Genomic DNA, 19589 nt, shown 5'->3' on the forward strand with positions numbered 1-19589 from the left:
AGCCATGGTTGAGCAGGACCTTTGACTTATCGTCACATGGGCGGAACTGGTAAAAGAAAGGAGCCAGGGGCTCCTCCCAAGCCCATGTGACCCCTGAGGAACAGATCCTCAAATGGCCTTAAGAGTAAAAATAAATTGGTTTATCTGGGCAAACTGTATGGCCTTAAATACCCAAAAGGAAAGTATAACCAAAGATTAAAGGGGCCAATATAATTTTTTAAGAGTCCATATGTACAGCTAAAGGCTACACAACAAGCAACAATGCCAGATAGGAGATACCTTCTTTTGAGTTGTTGGCCAGGGTGGCCAAAGGGACTCCCACATAGTAACCCAGCATAGAACTGGGAAAATGAACAGCAGACCCCAATCTTATCTAAAGGAATATTGACAACCGATTGCTGCTAGATGAGGAACAGCTGACCTTCCTAAAATAAAGACCTCTAGATAGGCTGACTAGATTCACCAGATGAACAAGTAGTGGGGAACGACTGGGGGTGCCAACATCTCACCGGACAGTAGCAGGGATAACAGAGTATAAGGGCTCCAGTTGGGGGAGGGAGGCTATGGGAGGATGCCATATGGGAAGTGGGTGTACAGTTGAATAAGATGGTTTGGGATGTTCTGTGTGATATATACACACACCAAAAAAGTCAAATTTTAAAAAATGAATTATATTTGAGGAGGAAGCATAAAAAGTTACATCATGTTAACTAGTAGAGGTGAAAAACATTACCATTGAAATCTACCAGATGACTTTATATCCATACTCAGGTTCCAAGGGTCCGAGTGTAACTGGCTGTGACTAGTGGTAGTGCGATACATAGAGAAGAGACACATGTGCAAACATCTGTTAGTAACATCAAAAATGAGTTCTTCTGTAGGAAACAATATTTTTTAAGTTGAAATGGAGATCTTTTTTGAAGGTTAATACTTCATTCAATTTTATGTCTTACAGGGCTTATACGGAGTTCTATAATGTATTAATTCAACTGTGAACCTAAAAATTTACTAGCCACTTTTGAAAGAGATGTATCTGTGCTCTGGAGGGGAATTGTTATTATGTTAAAGCTGTAATGAAATGCTTCTTCTAAAAAACATTTTTTTTAATTTTAAGAAATTTTAAAAAGACACTAGATTTTCTTGAGACCAATGAAAATGACATAAATTGATTGCTATGATGGTTGTGCAGCTCTGTGAATTTACTAAAAAATTGAATTGTACTAAGAAGGTGAAATATGTGATATGTGCATTATTTCAATAAATCTGTTATTTAAAGACCTAAAAAAAGAGAGAAAAGAAAAAAGAAAAGGAAAAAAAATCTCCTGAGAATGGTAAGAGCTCTAAACTTTTTCCGTCCTTTATATCTAAGTAAGAAAAGGTTGTATTCTTCCCTAGAGAGCATCTTTGGAAAAGGGAATGGGGAGAAATTACCTGGGGAATCTGATTGCTCACAGAAAATGGAAAAACAAAGGACAGCAAAAGAGGCCTGTTGCCCCAAATTGCCTAGTTCGTTAGCTTCAATGGCAAAATGTGGTTTGGACAGCAAAACATGACAAACTGAAAAAGAGCAAACTTGAAGGACTCTTGCGTCCTGACTTCAAAACACACTGCAATGCTACTGTAACCATCGTACTGTATTCGGTAGACACACACGTAAATGGAATAAAAGTGACTCAAAAGCAAGCCTTCGTGTTATGAGCAATTGATTTCTGAGCAAAGAACCAAGGCAATTCAGCGGGAGCCTGGGGGGAATAGTCTTTTCACTGAGTGGTGCTGAGAAAACTAGATACCCACATGGAAAGAAAGTATTTGGACCTTTCATTCACATCATTTACAAAACTTGACTCAACTGTGGATCATAGACCTCAACGAAGCAGCAAAACAATAAAACTTCTGAAGAAAATATAGGCACTATCTTCATGACCTGAGTCAGGCAAAGCCTCCTTACCTGTGACATCAGATACAAAAAGACAAAAGCAAAATAGGAGTTGAAATTCATCAAAATTCAAAGTTTGCGATTCAGTTCTTTGTACAGTGGGCAATAGTCAGTGGGGAAATGCAAAACTGGTCAGTGCTGAGGCTGAGTGCTCAGCCCTAAATGGGACATCTATATCAGCACCACCACCACCTCACATGTACCAAGGCTGGGGAACATCTTGGAAGACAGGGAGCAAAGAATCTATGTGTTGGAAGATGGACGTCAAATGCTATGGACATGACATGGCTACCGTACTCATGAACTTGTAGCAGCTGAGGCTATCTGCACAAACGATGCACAAGATCAAGCCAGCCAAAATTATGGGATAAATGAGGTAGATGAACTCCAGGCCCCACCTCTTTCTGAGGAGACACTGGCAGTGGATAGTGCTGGGGGAAGGGGAAATCGCTTTTTTTTTTTTTTTTTTTTTTTTTTTGAGGATGTGGCCACTGGTAGGATTCCCATGCTCCAATGGATGGCCCCACACCCATGCACATGTGACCAGTACTAACTGCACTTAGTGGCTTATGGGGGAAAAACACATGAAGTTGGAAAGGGGAGGTGTTGAGGGGGATATGGGTGGAATTGGAGGGAGAAATTTTGTGGTAGATATGATCATATTTCATTGTGTACATGTATGAAATTCTCGAGAATAAAGAAAATTTTAAGTTTGTGTTTCAAATGACACATCAAGATAAGAAAATGACACTTTACAGAAGAGAAGAAAATGTTGGCAGATCAAATATCTGTTAGGCAACATGTGTCTAATGTATACAGAACTCATACCAGTCAATAAGGAAAAGACAATCCAATTTAAAAATGGGCAAGGAACTTGGACAGACATTTCTCCAAACAAGATAAACAAATGTTCAATAAGTACCTGAAAGGCCAGTATCATTAACCACCAGGAAAATGTTTATCAAAACACAGATGCCCATTCACACTCAAACAGAAGACTATAGTTAAAAGGCAGGAAAAAATAACAGCTTTGACAAGGATGTGGAGAAACTAGAACTCCCATACACCGCTGATGCTTTGGTTCTACTCAACATGTTAGATGCAGTTACCAGACCACCCAGGAATTCTCATCCCAGTGTACACCCAAGAGAAGTGAAAGTATTGTGTCCACACAAATACTTAAACACAATTGTCAACTGCAGTATTATTTGTAAGAGCCAAAAAGAGGAAGTTTCCCAAATGTCCATCATTTTGTGAATAGTATACAGTGTGCAGTCTGTCCACACAAGATTATTTTGTTATAAAAAGGAACAGAGTCCTGACACATGCTGCAATGTGGATAAACCTTGAAAACAGTTTGTTAGGTGAAAAAGTTAGTCAGAAAAAACAATTTGATATATGATTCCATTTGTATGAAATATCCACAATGGTCAAATTTCGGTGAATATTACTAATTAGAGTGTGAAGAACTCAGGGGAAAATGCAGAGTTAGAGCAATGGGCACAGGGCTTCATTTTTATGGTGATGACAATGTTCTAAAACTGGCTATAGTGATCACCACACAACTCTGTGGCTAATTTATAACCACTGAACTGTACATTTTCAATGGGAAAGTTATATGGTATATGAATTGTATACAAATAGTGATGTAATGCACACACTTGAATGTAGTTGATACCTAAAATTTTACACTGTTAACTGGCAGTATATCCCTAGGAAAACCTCGGCAGCTTGCTAGATGCTATGCTCCAAAGATGTGGTGATGTAAATAATGTGACTGTTCCCCTTGAGCTCCTCAAAAGGGAACAGTACACTGTGCAGTTCTTCTCAAGAGGGCGTGATACAGGCACCACAGGCAGGACACTGTGTGATCGTCAAGACTGGAACTTGGTAACTTCTGGCTTGCTCTGTTGGAATTCTCACTACAAGACACACTCTTCTTGTAGCATGCCTATCCCACAGATGCCACCTGTCAGAGCTCAGTCACCTTGCTCTAGGAACCCCAAGCCACACAGTAAAGCCCTGTACAGTGCTTTGGTCAATGGTCTCAGCTTGAGACCACCAAGGGGCAGTGATGTTAAAGGGTTTGTTTTCATTCATGTACCTTATCAAAATTCATTTAAATAATAAAAATTAAAACCTCAATATACAATAAATTTCATTTTTTCTGGCCTCTCCAACCTAAAGTCTAGACTGGTAAAGGCATGGGAGAACTTTTTCCCTTTTGGATTAGATTTAGGGGACATACCTGGCAGGGTATGCTTATCCTATGAACCCAAATTGTGGAAGACAATTCAGACAATCCTCAACTGTATCTCCCAAAAAGCACTTATGTAATTATTCAGAATATGGTAAGTATGTCTATAAGGGTGACTTTGGATGAGTGCTTGAAAATGCATCAGTTTAAATTGTTTAGTATACAGATTAGTTGTTCTGCTCAGAGAAAGAGAACATATAAGGGAGCGATTACAGGTGGCTGATAACCAGACAGCTAGATGACAGAAGCAGGCATACATGCATATATACATACATGCATAGGTCACAGGTGGTTGATTAGAAGGAACTGATTCCTTTGACTGTGGAGGCTGAATAATGCCAAGAGCTGTGGTGGGTGAGCAAGAGCCCCAGGTTTGCTGAAGGTGCAGCTCTAATCTGAAGGAAGAAAGTCAACATTCTCATTTGAACAGAAAAGCTGCCTTTGAAGTTCCCTCTTACTCAGCTTCTTTTGTCCCTTCATGCCTGCAGTTGATTAGATGTGGCCACATACTTCAGGAAGGGCAATCTGCTTTCTGTCTGTTCAAACTTTAATCTTGTTACACTAGTTATGTTTCTCATTGCTGTGATCAAATACCTGACAAAAAGCAACTTAAGGGAATACTGAGGTGGGGTGGAGGTGTCTGCACACATGTTTATGCAAAGGTGCACAGAGGCAAGAGGAAGGAGACATTGGGTCTCCTGCTCTATCACTCCGCCGTATTCCCTTGAATCAGCGTCTCTCACTGAACCTGGAGTTAGGCTGTCAGCCAGCAAGTCTCAGCAATCCTTCTGTCCACACACACACACACACACACACACACGCACACACACACACACGCACACACACACACACGCACACACACACACACGCACACACACACACACGCACACACACACACACGCACACACACACACACGCACACACACACACACGCACACACACACACACGCACACACACACACACATGCATACACACACCACACATACACCCAACAGTGCTAGAATTACCTACATACATGACCATGCCTGCCTTTTTATGTGGGTTCTGGGGATTTGAACTTAGAACCTCACGCTTGCTCAGCAGGCACGCTTACACGCTGAACCATCGCCCCAGGTGTGGGGGATTTATTCTGGCTTACACTTTGAGAGGCATCACCAAGTTTGCAGTGGCAGGAGCGTGCAGCTACAACTCCTCACATCTCCATGGATCAGGAAGAAGACAGAGAGGTCCAGCAGAAGCCAGACTGAGCTACAATCCTCAAGGTCCACCCCACAGTGGTCACTTCCTCTAAGTCCCATCCCCTAAAGATTCCATAACCTCCTAAAACAGTGCCACCAGCTAGGGAACAAATGTTCAAACTCATTAACCAGTGAGTTTACACACTTTACACCCATAACATTCATCCAAAGTCACCCTTACTGACACATTAATGTTCTGCCTGTACATACATGGAAACCCTGTAGTCCAATCAAGTTTGATACAGGAGACCAGCCATCACAATACCCACTGTCCCGCCAGACTCTAAGCTCCCCAAGGCCATTGACTATTTCTTTCTTCCCAGATATGGTCCCAAAGCAATAGCCAGTCATTATATTTAAGTAAATATTTGTTGGATGGATGAAGCATGACTGTGTAGGAAACTTCTTCATTGACATTAAACTGCCAAGTCTCCAGTGAGTACCCATTATGACCACGCTCACCTAAGTGTGAAATAACACTCATGCTATGAATTGCCTTTTGAGCTTCAAGGTCCAAAGCATATGACCTGCCCAGTTCCCACCAGGAACAATGATGTAAACTGAAAAAGCAGAAGCTAAAAATTGAGTAAAGGCATTTATGGGCATAGGTGAATCTAGAGTAATCCAAGGGAAACATTACACAAACTATGTGAATAGTTTCACTTTCTAGTAGCACACTTTTAAAAGAGTAAGAAGACACAGTAAAAATATTTTAAATAACATTTTATATTGTAAATATAAATCACTTTTTTTAGACAGGGTTTCCCTGTAGCCCCAGCTGGCCTGGAACTCTCTATGCATCTCACAGAAATCCTCCTGCCTCTTCCTTCTGAGTGGGATTAAAGGCATGTGCCACCAGGCCAGGCCTTCTAAATCACAATTTTTAAATATAATCCTTTTACCCAATGTATTCAGAGTATTATTTTGACATAAATCCAATATAAAACTATTAATGAGAAACTTGTTTTCCTTTTCATGGTAAGCTTTGAAATCAGTGCTTGCAGCTTATCTGAGCTTTGACTGGCCACATCCCAAGTGCCCAATAGCTACGTACAGCTCACAGCCGGCACAGCTGGATAACAGAAGCACATTGCTGGCTTCTTCTCAGCAGGCACCAGCAGCACCCTCTGAAGCCCTGGTCATCACATGAGACTGACTTGAAGTTCCATGGGATTAAGCATCTATCTATGTATCTTTATTTTGAGAAAAATCAAAAGCAAGGTGTGGTAGTTAATCTTGATGGGCAACTTGACAGGATTTAGAATCACCTAGGAGAAAAGGCATGTGTGAGAAGGGTGTTTTTAAGGAGAGAATATGTACCCTGAATGTGGGCAGCAGCATCCCATGGGACAGGGGCCCTGGCTCAATAAAAAAGAGAAAGCATGTGGACTACCAGCATTCCTCTCTCTCTCTTTCTCTCTCTCTCTGCTTCCTGACTACAAAGACAATGTGACAAGCCATCTCCTGTTCCCACCATCACGTCTTCTCACATGGTAGACTGTATCCCCTCTTAAACTGTGACCCTGAGCAAACCCTTCCTCCCTAAGTTGATTCTTGTCACAGGGGCAAGAAAAGTAACTTATACATAGAGTTACCATGTACCTGAAATCTAGGGAGCCAGATGAAACCAGAACTAACGATCTGCCCAGCTGTTTACAACTGGTGGGACATGGGTCACAGTCACCTGATCTGAGTACATGTGGCAAACAGCAAGGAGCACTGCAGAAAAATGGCCTCCAAGCAAAAAGACCCCAAGCTGCTCATTTCTACACTGTCACTTCAGGATTCCAGGCATATGTCTCCAAAAGTAGAACTAAATCAGAATCCTGCTATTGGCTTTTATATAGCCAAGGCTTGGAGTAAGGTCTAAAGTGAAATTCCCACTTTCTCAGGACTTTCTGGGTCCCATAAAGAAGCTAGTCCACAAGAGTCCACTATACAAAGAATTTCTTGGTTGCCATCCATGGAAGAAGCTGATAGTGTTTTCTAGCCCCAACATGGGATTCTAGGCCAGCTAGACACAAGAGAGTTCACACAGAGCCAACAAAGTGCACGTATATAGAATCCACGCTGCTCCACATGGTGTGCCTACACAATGCACAAGCTCTCACTCTCTGCCACTTTGGAGTCAACCCAGAGCTCAGACTGATATGGACTGGGTCATTTACAGACTCTGGCATCTCCATACAATGATGCTAGAGATGCTAGATGCCAGTCAAATTAGAAAGACAGTAACAGGCTCATGTGGAGACTGCACAGGTCCTTTCCCATGATCTACTTTCCAATGGCTTCCTCACCTTCAAATTCTCTTTTTTGGTGGTGCTAGGGCCTCATGCATTCTAACACTAAACTACCTCTCTCACCCTCACATTTTCATAGCCTCTGAATGTTTAAAAATCTACTGTGTTCTATAAATCCTGTGATTGGTACACTAACCTCCTCCCAAACATTATTAAATCCCTGTCCCCATTCATGATCTGACAGCCACTATCTTTCAGGAAGGTAACAAAGGAAAAAGAAATGAGCCCAGTTGGTTTTGGGGACTGCCCACAGTGTTTTTGGGAGCCTGATAGTGCTGCATCCAATGCCATGTCTCTCATTGTTGGTACCAGCTGGCAGGCATGGGCTGACAGTGCACATGCATCAGCATCTGTCTTGTTTTATTCTGCAGAATAAAGCCTGGCTGTCTTCATCTTGCTACCAAAGTAAAAGACGAGGGATGGGTAACCTGTAAATTATCTACATGGATGAAAAATGTGTAAGATGCTTCCTGCTGGGACTTTGAAAGAGAAAAGCTGAAACCCACATCCACCTCTAGGGCCTGCTGCATGGTCATAGTTCTCAGGGATGCTGGGAAGGATATGCTTGATTCCAGGGGAATCTGAAGCCCTCTTCTGATCTCTGCAGCATTGTACAATGTGGGTGCACTCACATGCATGCAGGCAATACACTCATACACATAAAATAAAAATAAATAAAATTTAAATATACATGTATATATACTTTTTTTTAAAGAGGGCAGTCCTGGTGACAAGGAGGAGACATATCCATGAATGGCCAGTGCAGGAGAAATTAAGAGAGTAATGAAGACCATCCCTCAGGAAGGGCTTGCTGCCCAGCTGTGGACTGCAGGCAGCAGACAGCCTCCAGATGTCAGCTACAGGTCCGCCTCTCATTCAGGATCCACCTCCCTCAAGAGTTGGCCCTTCCCAGGGTGCCACCCACCTCTGGTGAATGAGTGACAGGAATACAAGGGGCTGAGCTTCCTGGCCCTTCCTGAAGCATCTCTGACAGTCAAGACTCCCCGCAGGGCTCCTCCAGTTTGCCTGCACTGCAGCTCAACCCGTTCCTCGTCCTTGTCCTATGCTCTCCTATTTCTGTTCACAGGAGCTGTTCCTTAATAAAAGTCTTGCATTTGTACCCCACACTCTTTCTTGATATCAGCTTCCAAACCTTATATACAATACTCTTTGCAATCTGCACTACTGTATGAGATTTAGGTAGAGCTGTAACTGTAAAGACATGGAGCTAGGGATAGACACCACGCTGTTATTAGCTTTATCTTACTCCATTTTCTGTCCTGTAACAGAATACCGGAGTTTGTGTAGTCTCTGGAGAAATTTCTTTCAGTTCTGGAGGCTGTGGAATACAAAGTCAAAGGGCTACAATTGATGCAGTCCTTCCTCCTTGCTGTTTTAATTTTTTGTTGTTGTTCATGGTGTTTGGGAAGAAGTTTGTTTGTTTGTGGGGGTCTGTTTCTCTGTGTGGGGAAGGGGTGTTTGGGATGAGGTTTTACTGTGTAACCCAGACTGGCGTTGAACTCTTGACCCTCCTGACTCCACCTCCTCAGTGCTGGAATTACAGATGTATACCACCACATTCAGCTTGGTAAAGTCTTTATTGCTTGTGGGAATTCCCTACAGAGTCCCAAGTGTTGCAAGGTTTTGTGTGGCAAGACAAGTGTGCCAGTGCTTGCTTTCGTACCAGAGCCATACCTTCTGTAATTCTTTGACTCATTAATCCATGAATAAATTAATTCACACAAGGGGGTGGAACCCTCATGATCTAATCCCCTCCCAAAATCCCCACCTCCAAATACTTGGAGATTAAGTAGTTGATGATTTACTAATGACTTTGGGGATAAGTTTCTAACACACAAATTCTGGGGAACAAGTACTCAAACCATATCAAGTCTCCTGTTGCAACCAAGGAAACAAGTCTCTAAGAGGTTTAATGACCCAGCTTTGAATCACGGAGTCTCAAGCTAGATTTGAATTCATCCATGCAGCACCAGTGCATGCTAGGCCCTTTCTTCTGAATCCTGACTCACCCCACAACACACACACAACACACACACACAGAGGCTTCCCAATCAGAAGAGTCTCCAAACAGATGAATGAATCCCCTTAAGAGAACAGCCAAGACAGAAGCAAACTGCAGAGCCCCCTTTGGATGAGATTTCAGGGTTTCTTTGGTTCCCCGAACCAAAATCACTCCTTCCACATAGCAAATGGTAACCACAACGCCTTGCAGTCCAAACTGAGGAGAAAGTAAATACTGAGAACATCACATTTATTAAATCTGGCAGGTGCCATGCCTCTCTTCCTAGACCACCCCAGATCCCTTCTGTCACCAAGGGAAGCGATGGATAGACCAGCTCCTCCTGAGTGATCACCTATACTTTTATTTTGCAAGACAACCCAAGAAAGGAGTGAGGTTTGACTCAAACTCCAAGCTCCAGAAAGGAGAATCACAATACTTGCTGCCACTTCCTAGATTTGTGTTCACAAGTTCAGCACCCCAGAGCTCATTATTTCTTCTAGTTATGCTGCCCATAATTGGAATAAAGTAGATAATGGTTCCTTAGTAATCGCTTAGTGGTAAAAATAACTGTTCTTTACAAAGACCTGGTTAACACAGATATTTTCTAAAAGCTGAAATGGAATTCTTCATTAAGCAGCCTCATTAAGTACTAGACTCTAAAATACACCACACAATTAAGGTGAGTTTTTTAATAAAAACAAATACAATCATTTGAAAACTAATTTTGCTGGGCCCCTCAATTAGTGCGTAATATAAGTACAGCTTCCTGTGGGCTAATCGAGGATCACCTTGACTCTCACCCTTTAATGCACAAAGCTGCCCTTCGATGCACTGGAGTTTGCCAGCTGTGGCGTTTCCAAGTCTGCACTCTTCCTCATGAAGGGATCCAGAATATAATACCCTAAAACATGCCACTTTGGCACAGAGATTATTTTGAGCTGAAGACAGGAAGAAGCAAAAGATGCATGAAGAGTTCCTGCTTCCCCTCCTTTGCCTAAAAGTAGCACATAAATCTCCTTTTGTGAAGGAGTGCTCCCCACCCACACACCTGGAGAAAAGAGTAGATGGAGATGGAGATGGAGAGTTGACACTAAGACCAGTTTGCAGAAACAGACCCTACCAAACTTTTCTGCTACTAGTTTCACATATATTTCCTACTCACTTCCTTACTATGTAACGTACTTTTAAGCCCAAACTCCCTTTCCTTTACTAAAAATGTGTATGAGGTCTGGAATCTAATCACTTCTTTGAATTTCACTTCTTTTTTGACTTCTCATGCCCATAAAATATTAATGAAACTAGGGATGGGTATATAGCTCAGTGGCAAAATACTTACTTCACATGTGCAAGGCCCTGGGCTTGATCCCCAGCACCACAGAGAAAAATAGTAATAAAATTGTGTGTTTTTTCCCTCTGTTAATCTGCCTACTATCAGTTTAATTTACAGGCCCCCAGGTACTAAACCCAAGAAGTAGAAGAAAAGATTTTCCTCCTCAGCACCAATTATGGGCATCTTTTTTCCTCAAATCAGAGAAGCCTTTGATTGTTACTGACAGTCTACCTCTCATGGGGCTCAGAATTCACTCTATCTACAATGCAGGCTCCCCTTGTTCTGTGCTTCAGAAGAAAACGCTTTGTTGAAATCAAGCTGTGCCTTGCTCTAAGTTATTCTATGTTGTGTAAGATTGTGATTTTTCATACTGAGCCTTGCCCTGAGAGATTCCATTTTACAAGCAGCTTCTGACTCCCTTTTGAGTTTAGAGAATGACTTGGATATGCATATGAATGCGCCTTCTGTCCAGCACTACCCACATGGTGCAGACTAATAGATGACCTATTCCTAGGAATAGAAAGATTGGCACTCTATAAATTTATTGGGAATCATTAGGACTGTAGAGGCATATAAACATATTAATATATTAGGAAAACCATGCCCAAGAACTTATTAGACACACCAGACCAAGGAAATGGTATAACTCTTTCACCTGGACCCCATAAAGAGTGGATCTCTAGCACTATGATGGTGTGCCCCACACACACACACACAATCATCTCACCAGTGTGTGTGTCAAGGATGGACAGTCAAAGAACTCCCAAATGTCCCAGGAGTTTTAGTTCAGCCCAGTTCTGGCTGTTGACACAGCCTACCTAATTGCCATCTGCCCATCCTCCTGTTTGCCCATTTAGACCTGCTCTCCCTCCATCTACCTGTTCCTTCATCTGGACCCTGTCCTTGTACTCCTGCAGCTGGACTCAACTCTGTAGCTTTTCTCTCAGATAAGTGGCCTACAGCAGCCAGACTCAAAACAGCAGAAGCGTCTCCAGCTCAAGTTCAGTTCATTGTCAATATAAGTACTCTTACATCCCTATCGGTTTCCCAGTCAACTCCTTGCCTCTTTAACCTTTTAGTCATTCTATAATCTACATATAAACATATATAAATATATACTTACTGGTACATAATATGTGATCTGGGAGTTAATGTTAGCAATTAAGATTGGAAAAAAAAAAAACTGTGTTCACTTCAACCAGGATTATCAAGGAAAACAGACATGTCTAGCAAACTGCTGCCATTGAAACGACCATACCCTGTGAATTTGTTAGGAAATAAATCCTGACACTGTGTCCTTCTATGTTTCTGACATAGCATACTTACAACACACTTTCTCAATCCCCTGGCACTGAAAGGAAGTCCCATAACTCCCTGGAATATGGCTTTTCTAGGAGCAGAAACGTTTGAGACACGTGGAGAAAACGCCAGGCATCAAAAGGTTGATTCGGCCCTGACCGTGCTCTGTGACTGGGCAATAACAAATACGGAGCTCCATTTCCCTACAGGAGGAAGAAGACAGAAGGGGCAGAAGAGGACAAAGAAGGGGACATGGGACAGGGCAAGGAGGCAGACAGAAAACTTGACTTTGGATTCAGCTCCTCTGCTTACTTTGAGTTACTTGAGCCAGTCCCTCTATGGGGTTTAACTTCCCCTCTACAAACTGAGGGAAAAAAAGTTGCCTCAGGCAGCCAGCAACATCTGACATCAGCATCAGCATCAGCATTTGATCCCTGGGAATGTATAAGAAATGCAAATATATAAGCTGTGCTGGATAGCTTTAGTGTCAACTTGACATACCTGGGTTGAGGAAGCCTCAATTGGGGAATTGCCTTCATTGGACTAGCCTTTGGCCATGTCCATGGGGCACCTTCTTGATTGTTGAATGATGTGGAAGGGCCCAGCCCACTGTGGGTGGTGCCACCCCTGGGCAGGTGGGCCTGTGTTGCATAAGACAGTAGGCTGAGCAGGGGCCAGAGGAGCAAGCCAGTAAGCAATGATCTTCCATGGCCTGTGCTCCAGCTCCTACCTCCAAGTTCCTGCCCTGAGTTCCTACCTTGGGTTCCCTGATGACCTGTGACCCAGGAGATGTAAGATAAAATAAACAGTTTCCTACCCAAGTTGGTACTGGTCAGAGTATTTTGTCACAGCAATTGAGAAACAAACTAGGACATAAGCCTTGTCCAAACCTACTAAATCACTCTGTGGGATGTAGTCCAGAGAGCTGGATTTTAATAACCTTTCCAGGTATTCACATTCAAATTTGAGAAGCACCAACCAAAGTGATCTCACAGGTCTCCTTCAGAGTAGGAAGCCAGAGATTCTTCCTATACCAATTTTCCTCTCTCTCCCCCTCCCTTTCTCTGTCAAAATAAGAAAAATGAGTCATTCTCTATACGTCCTCTTTCCTATATAGACTGTTAACTTCAAAGAGCTTGAAGTTCACATGTAGTCATTTCCATAGCAACCTTAACAAAACCTATTAAGATGCATTTGTCCTTTAATACATCTGTCCCTTCCTTTAAAGGTACTGTCTTCCTTTTCAGCAATAAATCTAATCCTATCATAACTGCTCAAAACACTTCTGTATTCATAATTCTGGTCCCAACTAGCAGTGCAAAGGTTGTCATTTATGTCACACTGTCTACCTGGTCTTCTGTAGACCGATTCTCAAGATGGAATGAAACCTAAGCTCCCAGGTCCACATGAAAGGATCTATCTCTACAGTGCTCTATCCACCTCTACTGGTTTCACACAATATCTGCTGATTCAGAAAAGAGATATCAGCTTCCTCTGGTGAGCCATCCTGCTCACCCTGCCCAGGTAGTCCTGATATGACTGACTCCACCCCCAGCTCCAGATTTGACCAATGAAAGCCTCTGATGCCCTGGATACTCTGTTTCTGAGAAGATCGCCAATGAGCATTGACCAAAGCCTTCAGGCGTATAAACATGGGGTATTTCTCACTGACCTAAAACCTGAGGCGAGGAAGCCTACAGCTCCACAGCTGTGTGAGATCAGGAGGGATATTTTTTCTGAGATGGAGCCACAAAGTAACTAAAGGCAGGGTGAAAGCCTAGAACCTCTGTCTCCATTTGCATCTGTCTCCTTTGGGTCATACTCCTGCTTAACTCTCCATCCACATGATAATTATTAAGGGGTGCCTGTCTAAATTCCAGTGATAGCTAACCTATCTCATCCCTTTTAAATTGAAAGCACAAAAATTCATTACCCTAAACATGTAAGTAACATGGATCCCAGTAATAGCAAGGCCTCTCAGTCAGGACAGATTGTTATTTATGATTATAGATAATCCCCAAGGTTGTTATCTATGGTGGAGATGCTGTACCCTAGAGCAGATCATCTTGTAGGAGGCAGATTGGTCCCCTTGGATGATGACAATGATTAACAGGTTAATAACTTCTCAGACCACTTTGCAGCTCTGAGACATGATGGGCCCAGACCATCTCTTCACCAGGACTGTTTAATTATGAATATTTCTCTCATCCCAATTTTTCCTCCATTTAAACCTAAAGCTTATATCAAAGCCAAATGAATGTGGGGTCACTGGACCCCTTTATCTGTTCCTTTTCCCACTGTCTGTTGGTTAAACCTCTGTTCTCTGCTTTTTGGCATCTCTTGTCTCTTTAATTGGCCTATTGGTTCATGTGGCCAAGCCTAGCCTTTGGGGCTGCTGGAGCCAATGCCTTTGTCCTAAATTTTGGTTATAAGATGACATAATTTCTGGGCCTGTATCCAACCATGCCTGAAACCAATTGCCCTCTAGACCTTTCAATGTCAGGTCCATTAGCCTTCCTTTCTCTTCTTTGGCCTGACTTTCCTATTTCTGACATTGAAAATGCTTTAATGGGTCCAGAGAATAAACTGATCCAGCTTTTAGTAGGTAACTGATCAGTGTCTATGTATTTTTTTCATGTTTAACTCCTTCCTATAAATTCTACTTCCAGAAACATATACCTTAGAAATGCTTTCACAATTATGGAAATATATATAATCAAAAAATCCATGAAAATATTCTCACAAACTTTCTGATTAGATTTGAGGCCTACTCCATAGGAGGGAATTCATGCCTGGTATTGTAGTCCTAGTCAAAAACCCATGGCTAGGGAGGTCATGGGCCCTAGGGGAGAACTTACTGTTGTTGTTTTGCTAAATAGTCATGTTGTCAAACTGCTTTCTAAATATTTACGTTCATAATCATAAATGTGTGCTATTCTCAACTTGGTCACATTAGTTTCTTTTGCAGTAGGCAGTGATGTCCATCCCTAAATGAGACATCTAATCAACTCCCCACCCTCTACCAAGGCTGAGGGAACATCACTGAAGAGGAGGTAGAAAGAATGTAGGAGCTGGAGGATGGGGAGGAGTGCTGTGAAGTGTTGTTTTCTGAACATGACGTGACTATTGCCCACACACTCATGCAACTGTAGTTACCTGCACGAGACTTGTACAAGATCAAGCCAATTAATTCCAACTTGGATTTGGGAGGATCTCCCAGGACCCCATTCTTAGCTGAGAAACTATTGGAAGTTTATGGCTGCTAGGGGAAGGAAAGTCATGTTTCTGGAAAATGTGGCCACTGGTAAGTTGCATGTGTTACAGTGGATGACCTCATGCCAGGCATGTATAGACAGCACTAACTGGACTCAATGGGTTTGAGAAAAGACATGTTGGGAGGAAGAGTGTTGGAGGAGACAGAGGGTAGAGTTGAAGGAGAGTTGGAGTGGATATGAAAGTCTGGCACAGCCACAAGTTACCACTCAGTGCTGTCAGGAGAAGTTTGTGGCTGCCTTCTATACCACTAACTGGTTATGCATGGGCTCACAGGAAGCTGTGTTTATGAGATCGCTGGCCATGCCAATTGCTGGCACAGATGTGATTCTCAATAGCACCATATATGATACTTGCATTCACTCTGGGAAACTTACTAGTGAGTTCTTGCTTGGAAGAGCATCTCAGACACCAAAATCAATATGGAGTCCTGTGCTTGACTGAGGCACTCTTTGAAAAGTAACCTAAGACCACTACATCATGCCCCAGAGTCCACCAAACACAGTTTGGGGAAGAAAAATGTGGAGTGGTTTCTGTGTTTATCCTTGATGTGTGCAGTTTTCTGTGTCCATCCCTGATCTGTGTGCAGTCATTTCTGGGTCCATCTCTGAGATGGGGGGTTTACAGGACCCTGTTCTAACACCACTCCTGGACAACCCTGTTCAAATAAAGTCATGAGCTCTTCATTACTTTCTTGATTATTTATCTAGTCCCTTTGTAGTTATGCTTTTTAATACCTCACTGCAAATGCAAGTATAGGTCTATATCTATCTCTTTCTCCATCTCTAGCACAGGCCTGGATATATGACAGAGGCTCGGCAGACATTGTTGAATTAATGAATTAGTTCTCTCCACAAAGCAAATATTTTTAGGAAAAAAAAAAACTTCTCAATGTGAGGTCGGTAATGTTTTCACTTCCCTCCTCAGCAATACTGGAAGACGACGGGTTACAGGCTCAGGAAGAAGCAAGTGAGATGGGCACGTGGAGGCCTAACACACTTACAGAGCCATAGGGCTGCTGGTGATTGTCATTATCACCAACTGAACAGTCTCAGAAACTGCTTAATTTCTAAGTAACTGTTCCCATCATATTCCATCATCATGGGTGATTTTGAAAATAAAAAGTGGCCTGTGGATAGTGCTTCAATAAATGGATTAAAGCATTAAAGTGCCTGGGCTTTTTAAAAAATCTGCCTCACTTATGAACTTATACTGCTAATGAGGAGTAAAATATGGCCTCAATCGCACCATCAAAGACTGAGGACCTGGAAGGAAACCTAGGTCAATATTCTGTATCTATCCCCTTACAGATATAGAAACTAAACCTAAGGAGGTCGAGTGACTTGGCTAGTGTAGCACAACTAATTCTTCAAAGAGCCAGGGAAAGATCCTTTGTTCTCTGGGAGAATCTTCCTTTATACCATGCAGGGCCTGAAATTCTGACAGTGCTGGTCATTATTAGACAATGGCTGGTGTCTGGCTTTTCATGGTAAAGTCAATAGCCCCTATGCAAAAGCTAAATTAACACTGCACTTGGTGTCATTAATAACAAATTAAGCTGCTTGGAGCTAACAGAAATAGCTTTAGCTTTCCTTTGCCTCACCTTCCCTTCCCCTCAAAACTCACACTTGTCTCAAGTACTCCAATGCAAATGGCAGTTCAGACAACTTCAGCAGCTCGATGCCAGTCAAATCAAATTCCTATTCTCAGCACAGTAATAAAGCAGCTGAAAATGCTGTGCATTCAAGTCACAAAAGATATGATTTCTGCCTGAGATTGTCCGATAACAGAAATGAATAATGGTTCTTTGCCTGAAAATACATATTGATTGTTGGCTCTGAATTTCACCATGGATAATGCTGAAGTCACCATCCTTCAAGTGTGTGAGAATAGAAGTTGCTGTTGCCTAATCCTTGCAGGATGATTTGTAGCAAGAGACAGGACAAGGCAGGAGAAATGTCTAGATCCCAGTCAGGCTGGATGTTCTCCAGCCAATTTTCCATCCTGGGTTATTTGATCTTCATGTCTAAGGTCAAGTTTATGGCAGGCAAAGGGCAGATTGATTGCCTGTATTTGCCTAAGATGAAGGCACCTCCACATTCTTTAATCTTTCATTACAGAATTCTTCAAAAATCACCCCATTTTCTGAAGCCCAGTCACTATTTAGCAACTTAAATATCTGATGACCTGACCTCCCCAACACTGTACACATTTTCTTCTTGCTGTGGGAGGCACTACACAGTTATGCACTGTATGAAAACCAGCTATGCGCAAGTTATTGCTCATCTCTTCCCAAGCCAGACCAAACTTTATCCTACCTATCCTTGCATTAGTTTATTTTCTGTTGCTGTGATAAAATACCCTGACCAAGGCAACTTGGGGAAGAAATGGTTTATTTTGGCATATGGTTCCAGAGGGAGAGTCCATAACAGTGGGGAGGCATGGTAACAAGAGGCCGGTTTGGTAGCAGGAGTGGGAACCTGAGAGTTCATATTTCAACCACAACCATGAGGTAAAGGGAGAGAAATGGAAGTGGGATGAGGCCCCCAGTCACATAACTGCCCCAGCAAGGCCATACCTCTTAGACCTCCCCCCAAACAGTGCTACCAACTGGGAACCAAGTGTTCAGATACTTGAGGCTGTGTATGAGAAACGTTTCTCATACAAACTACCACACTTCTCAGATGACTCAAGTTTTTTTTTGTTTTGTTTTTTGTTTTTTTTTTACTGTCTGATGCTTAAAAGCATTAAGATCATCAGCTTAACTTTGCTACCAGAAGATTTTAAAATTGTTTAGAAGGTAGGTGGTTGGTTCTTTTGGCTTCTTTACATCTTACATTGAGTAAACATATTTTGAGATCTAAGTATCAGTTTCGTGTAACTCTAAACCCCTCCCAACTAGGACATTGTAGTGTGACAAGCTCAGAAATGTTTAGTATGAAGCTTCCCACATGGGTAGAATTCAAAGGGCTTCTCAAAGTTTCCCCTTGCTCAAAACTGTGCCCCGCTGTTTCAGGATAGCCAGATATTGCTGAAATTCTCTAAAGTTGCCTTCCTCCTAGGACTCAGTACCTTCCACAAAATCCTGCCTAGGTAGTGTCCCTCGGGATACATGTGGATCCAGGGTGATGTTGTTGGGATATGTTTTAAGTGGTGGGGCCTAGTAGGGGGGCTCTCGGGTCACTTGGGATAAGTCCTCTGCATCTCTGAACATATCCATCTCATTGACCACTGTCTCTTCTTCAGTCCTTTCCCAGGGTAAACACTATACCTTTTCTTTTCCAGGAAAACATCTCTACTTTCTCTTGGTCTTGCCCATTTTGCTTCCTGCTGTATCTTGTAATACTAACTTCCTCCACCCACTCAGTCATCACGTCATCAATGTTGCCCCCCTTCCACCTTCTCACTCTCAGCTTCTAAATTTGCACCTGACTTCCCAGTTAAAAAGTGCCTCAATCCTCCCCCATACAGAAAGTACAAATACTAATTCACCTATCTCTAAAGTGGCAGCACATATTGGACGCTCAGAATGTGGTCACTGCCCCGCTGCCCACTGCTGTGGATTTTCCCTCAGTCATCCAGCTATGCCTGAGGTAGGACAGCACAGACAGATCTTCAGAGTCAGGCAGATCTACTTGTATCGGTCAGCTTCATATTGCTATGACAGAATACCTGATCCCTAGAACCCAGATAAAGAGAACCAACTCCCACAAGTTGACCTCTTACCTCCACAAGTGCCCTCTCCCCCAAATAAATAAACATTAAAAAAAAGAATTCTAGACTTATTTGGGTTGCTTCCAATAGAAGGAAGAAATAAGAAAAGAGATTATCTGAAAGATCAAGGAAACACATGTGTGTGTGTGTGTGTGAGAGAGAGAGAGAGAGAGAGAGAGAGAGAGAGGAGAGAGAGAGAGAGAGACAGAGAGAGAGAG

This window comes from Nannospalax galili, unplaced genomic scaffold (assembly GCF_000622305.1).
Source record: "Nannospalax galili isolate Female #2095 unplaced genomic scaffold, S.galili_v1.0 scaffold433, whole genome shotgun sequence".
NCBI classification, from domain to species: Eukaryota; Metazoa; Chordata; class Mammalia; order Rodentia; family Spalacidae; genus Nannospalax; species Nannospalax galili.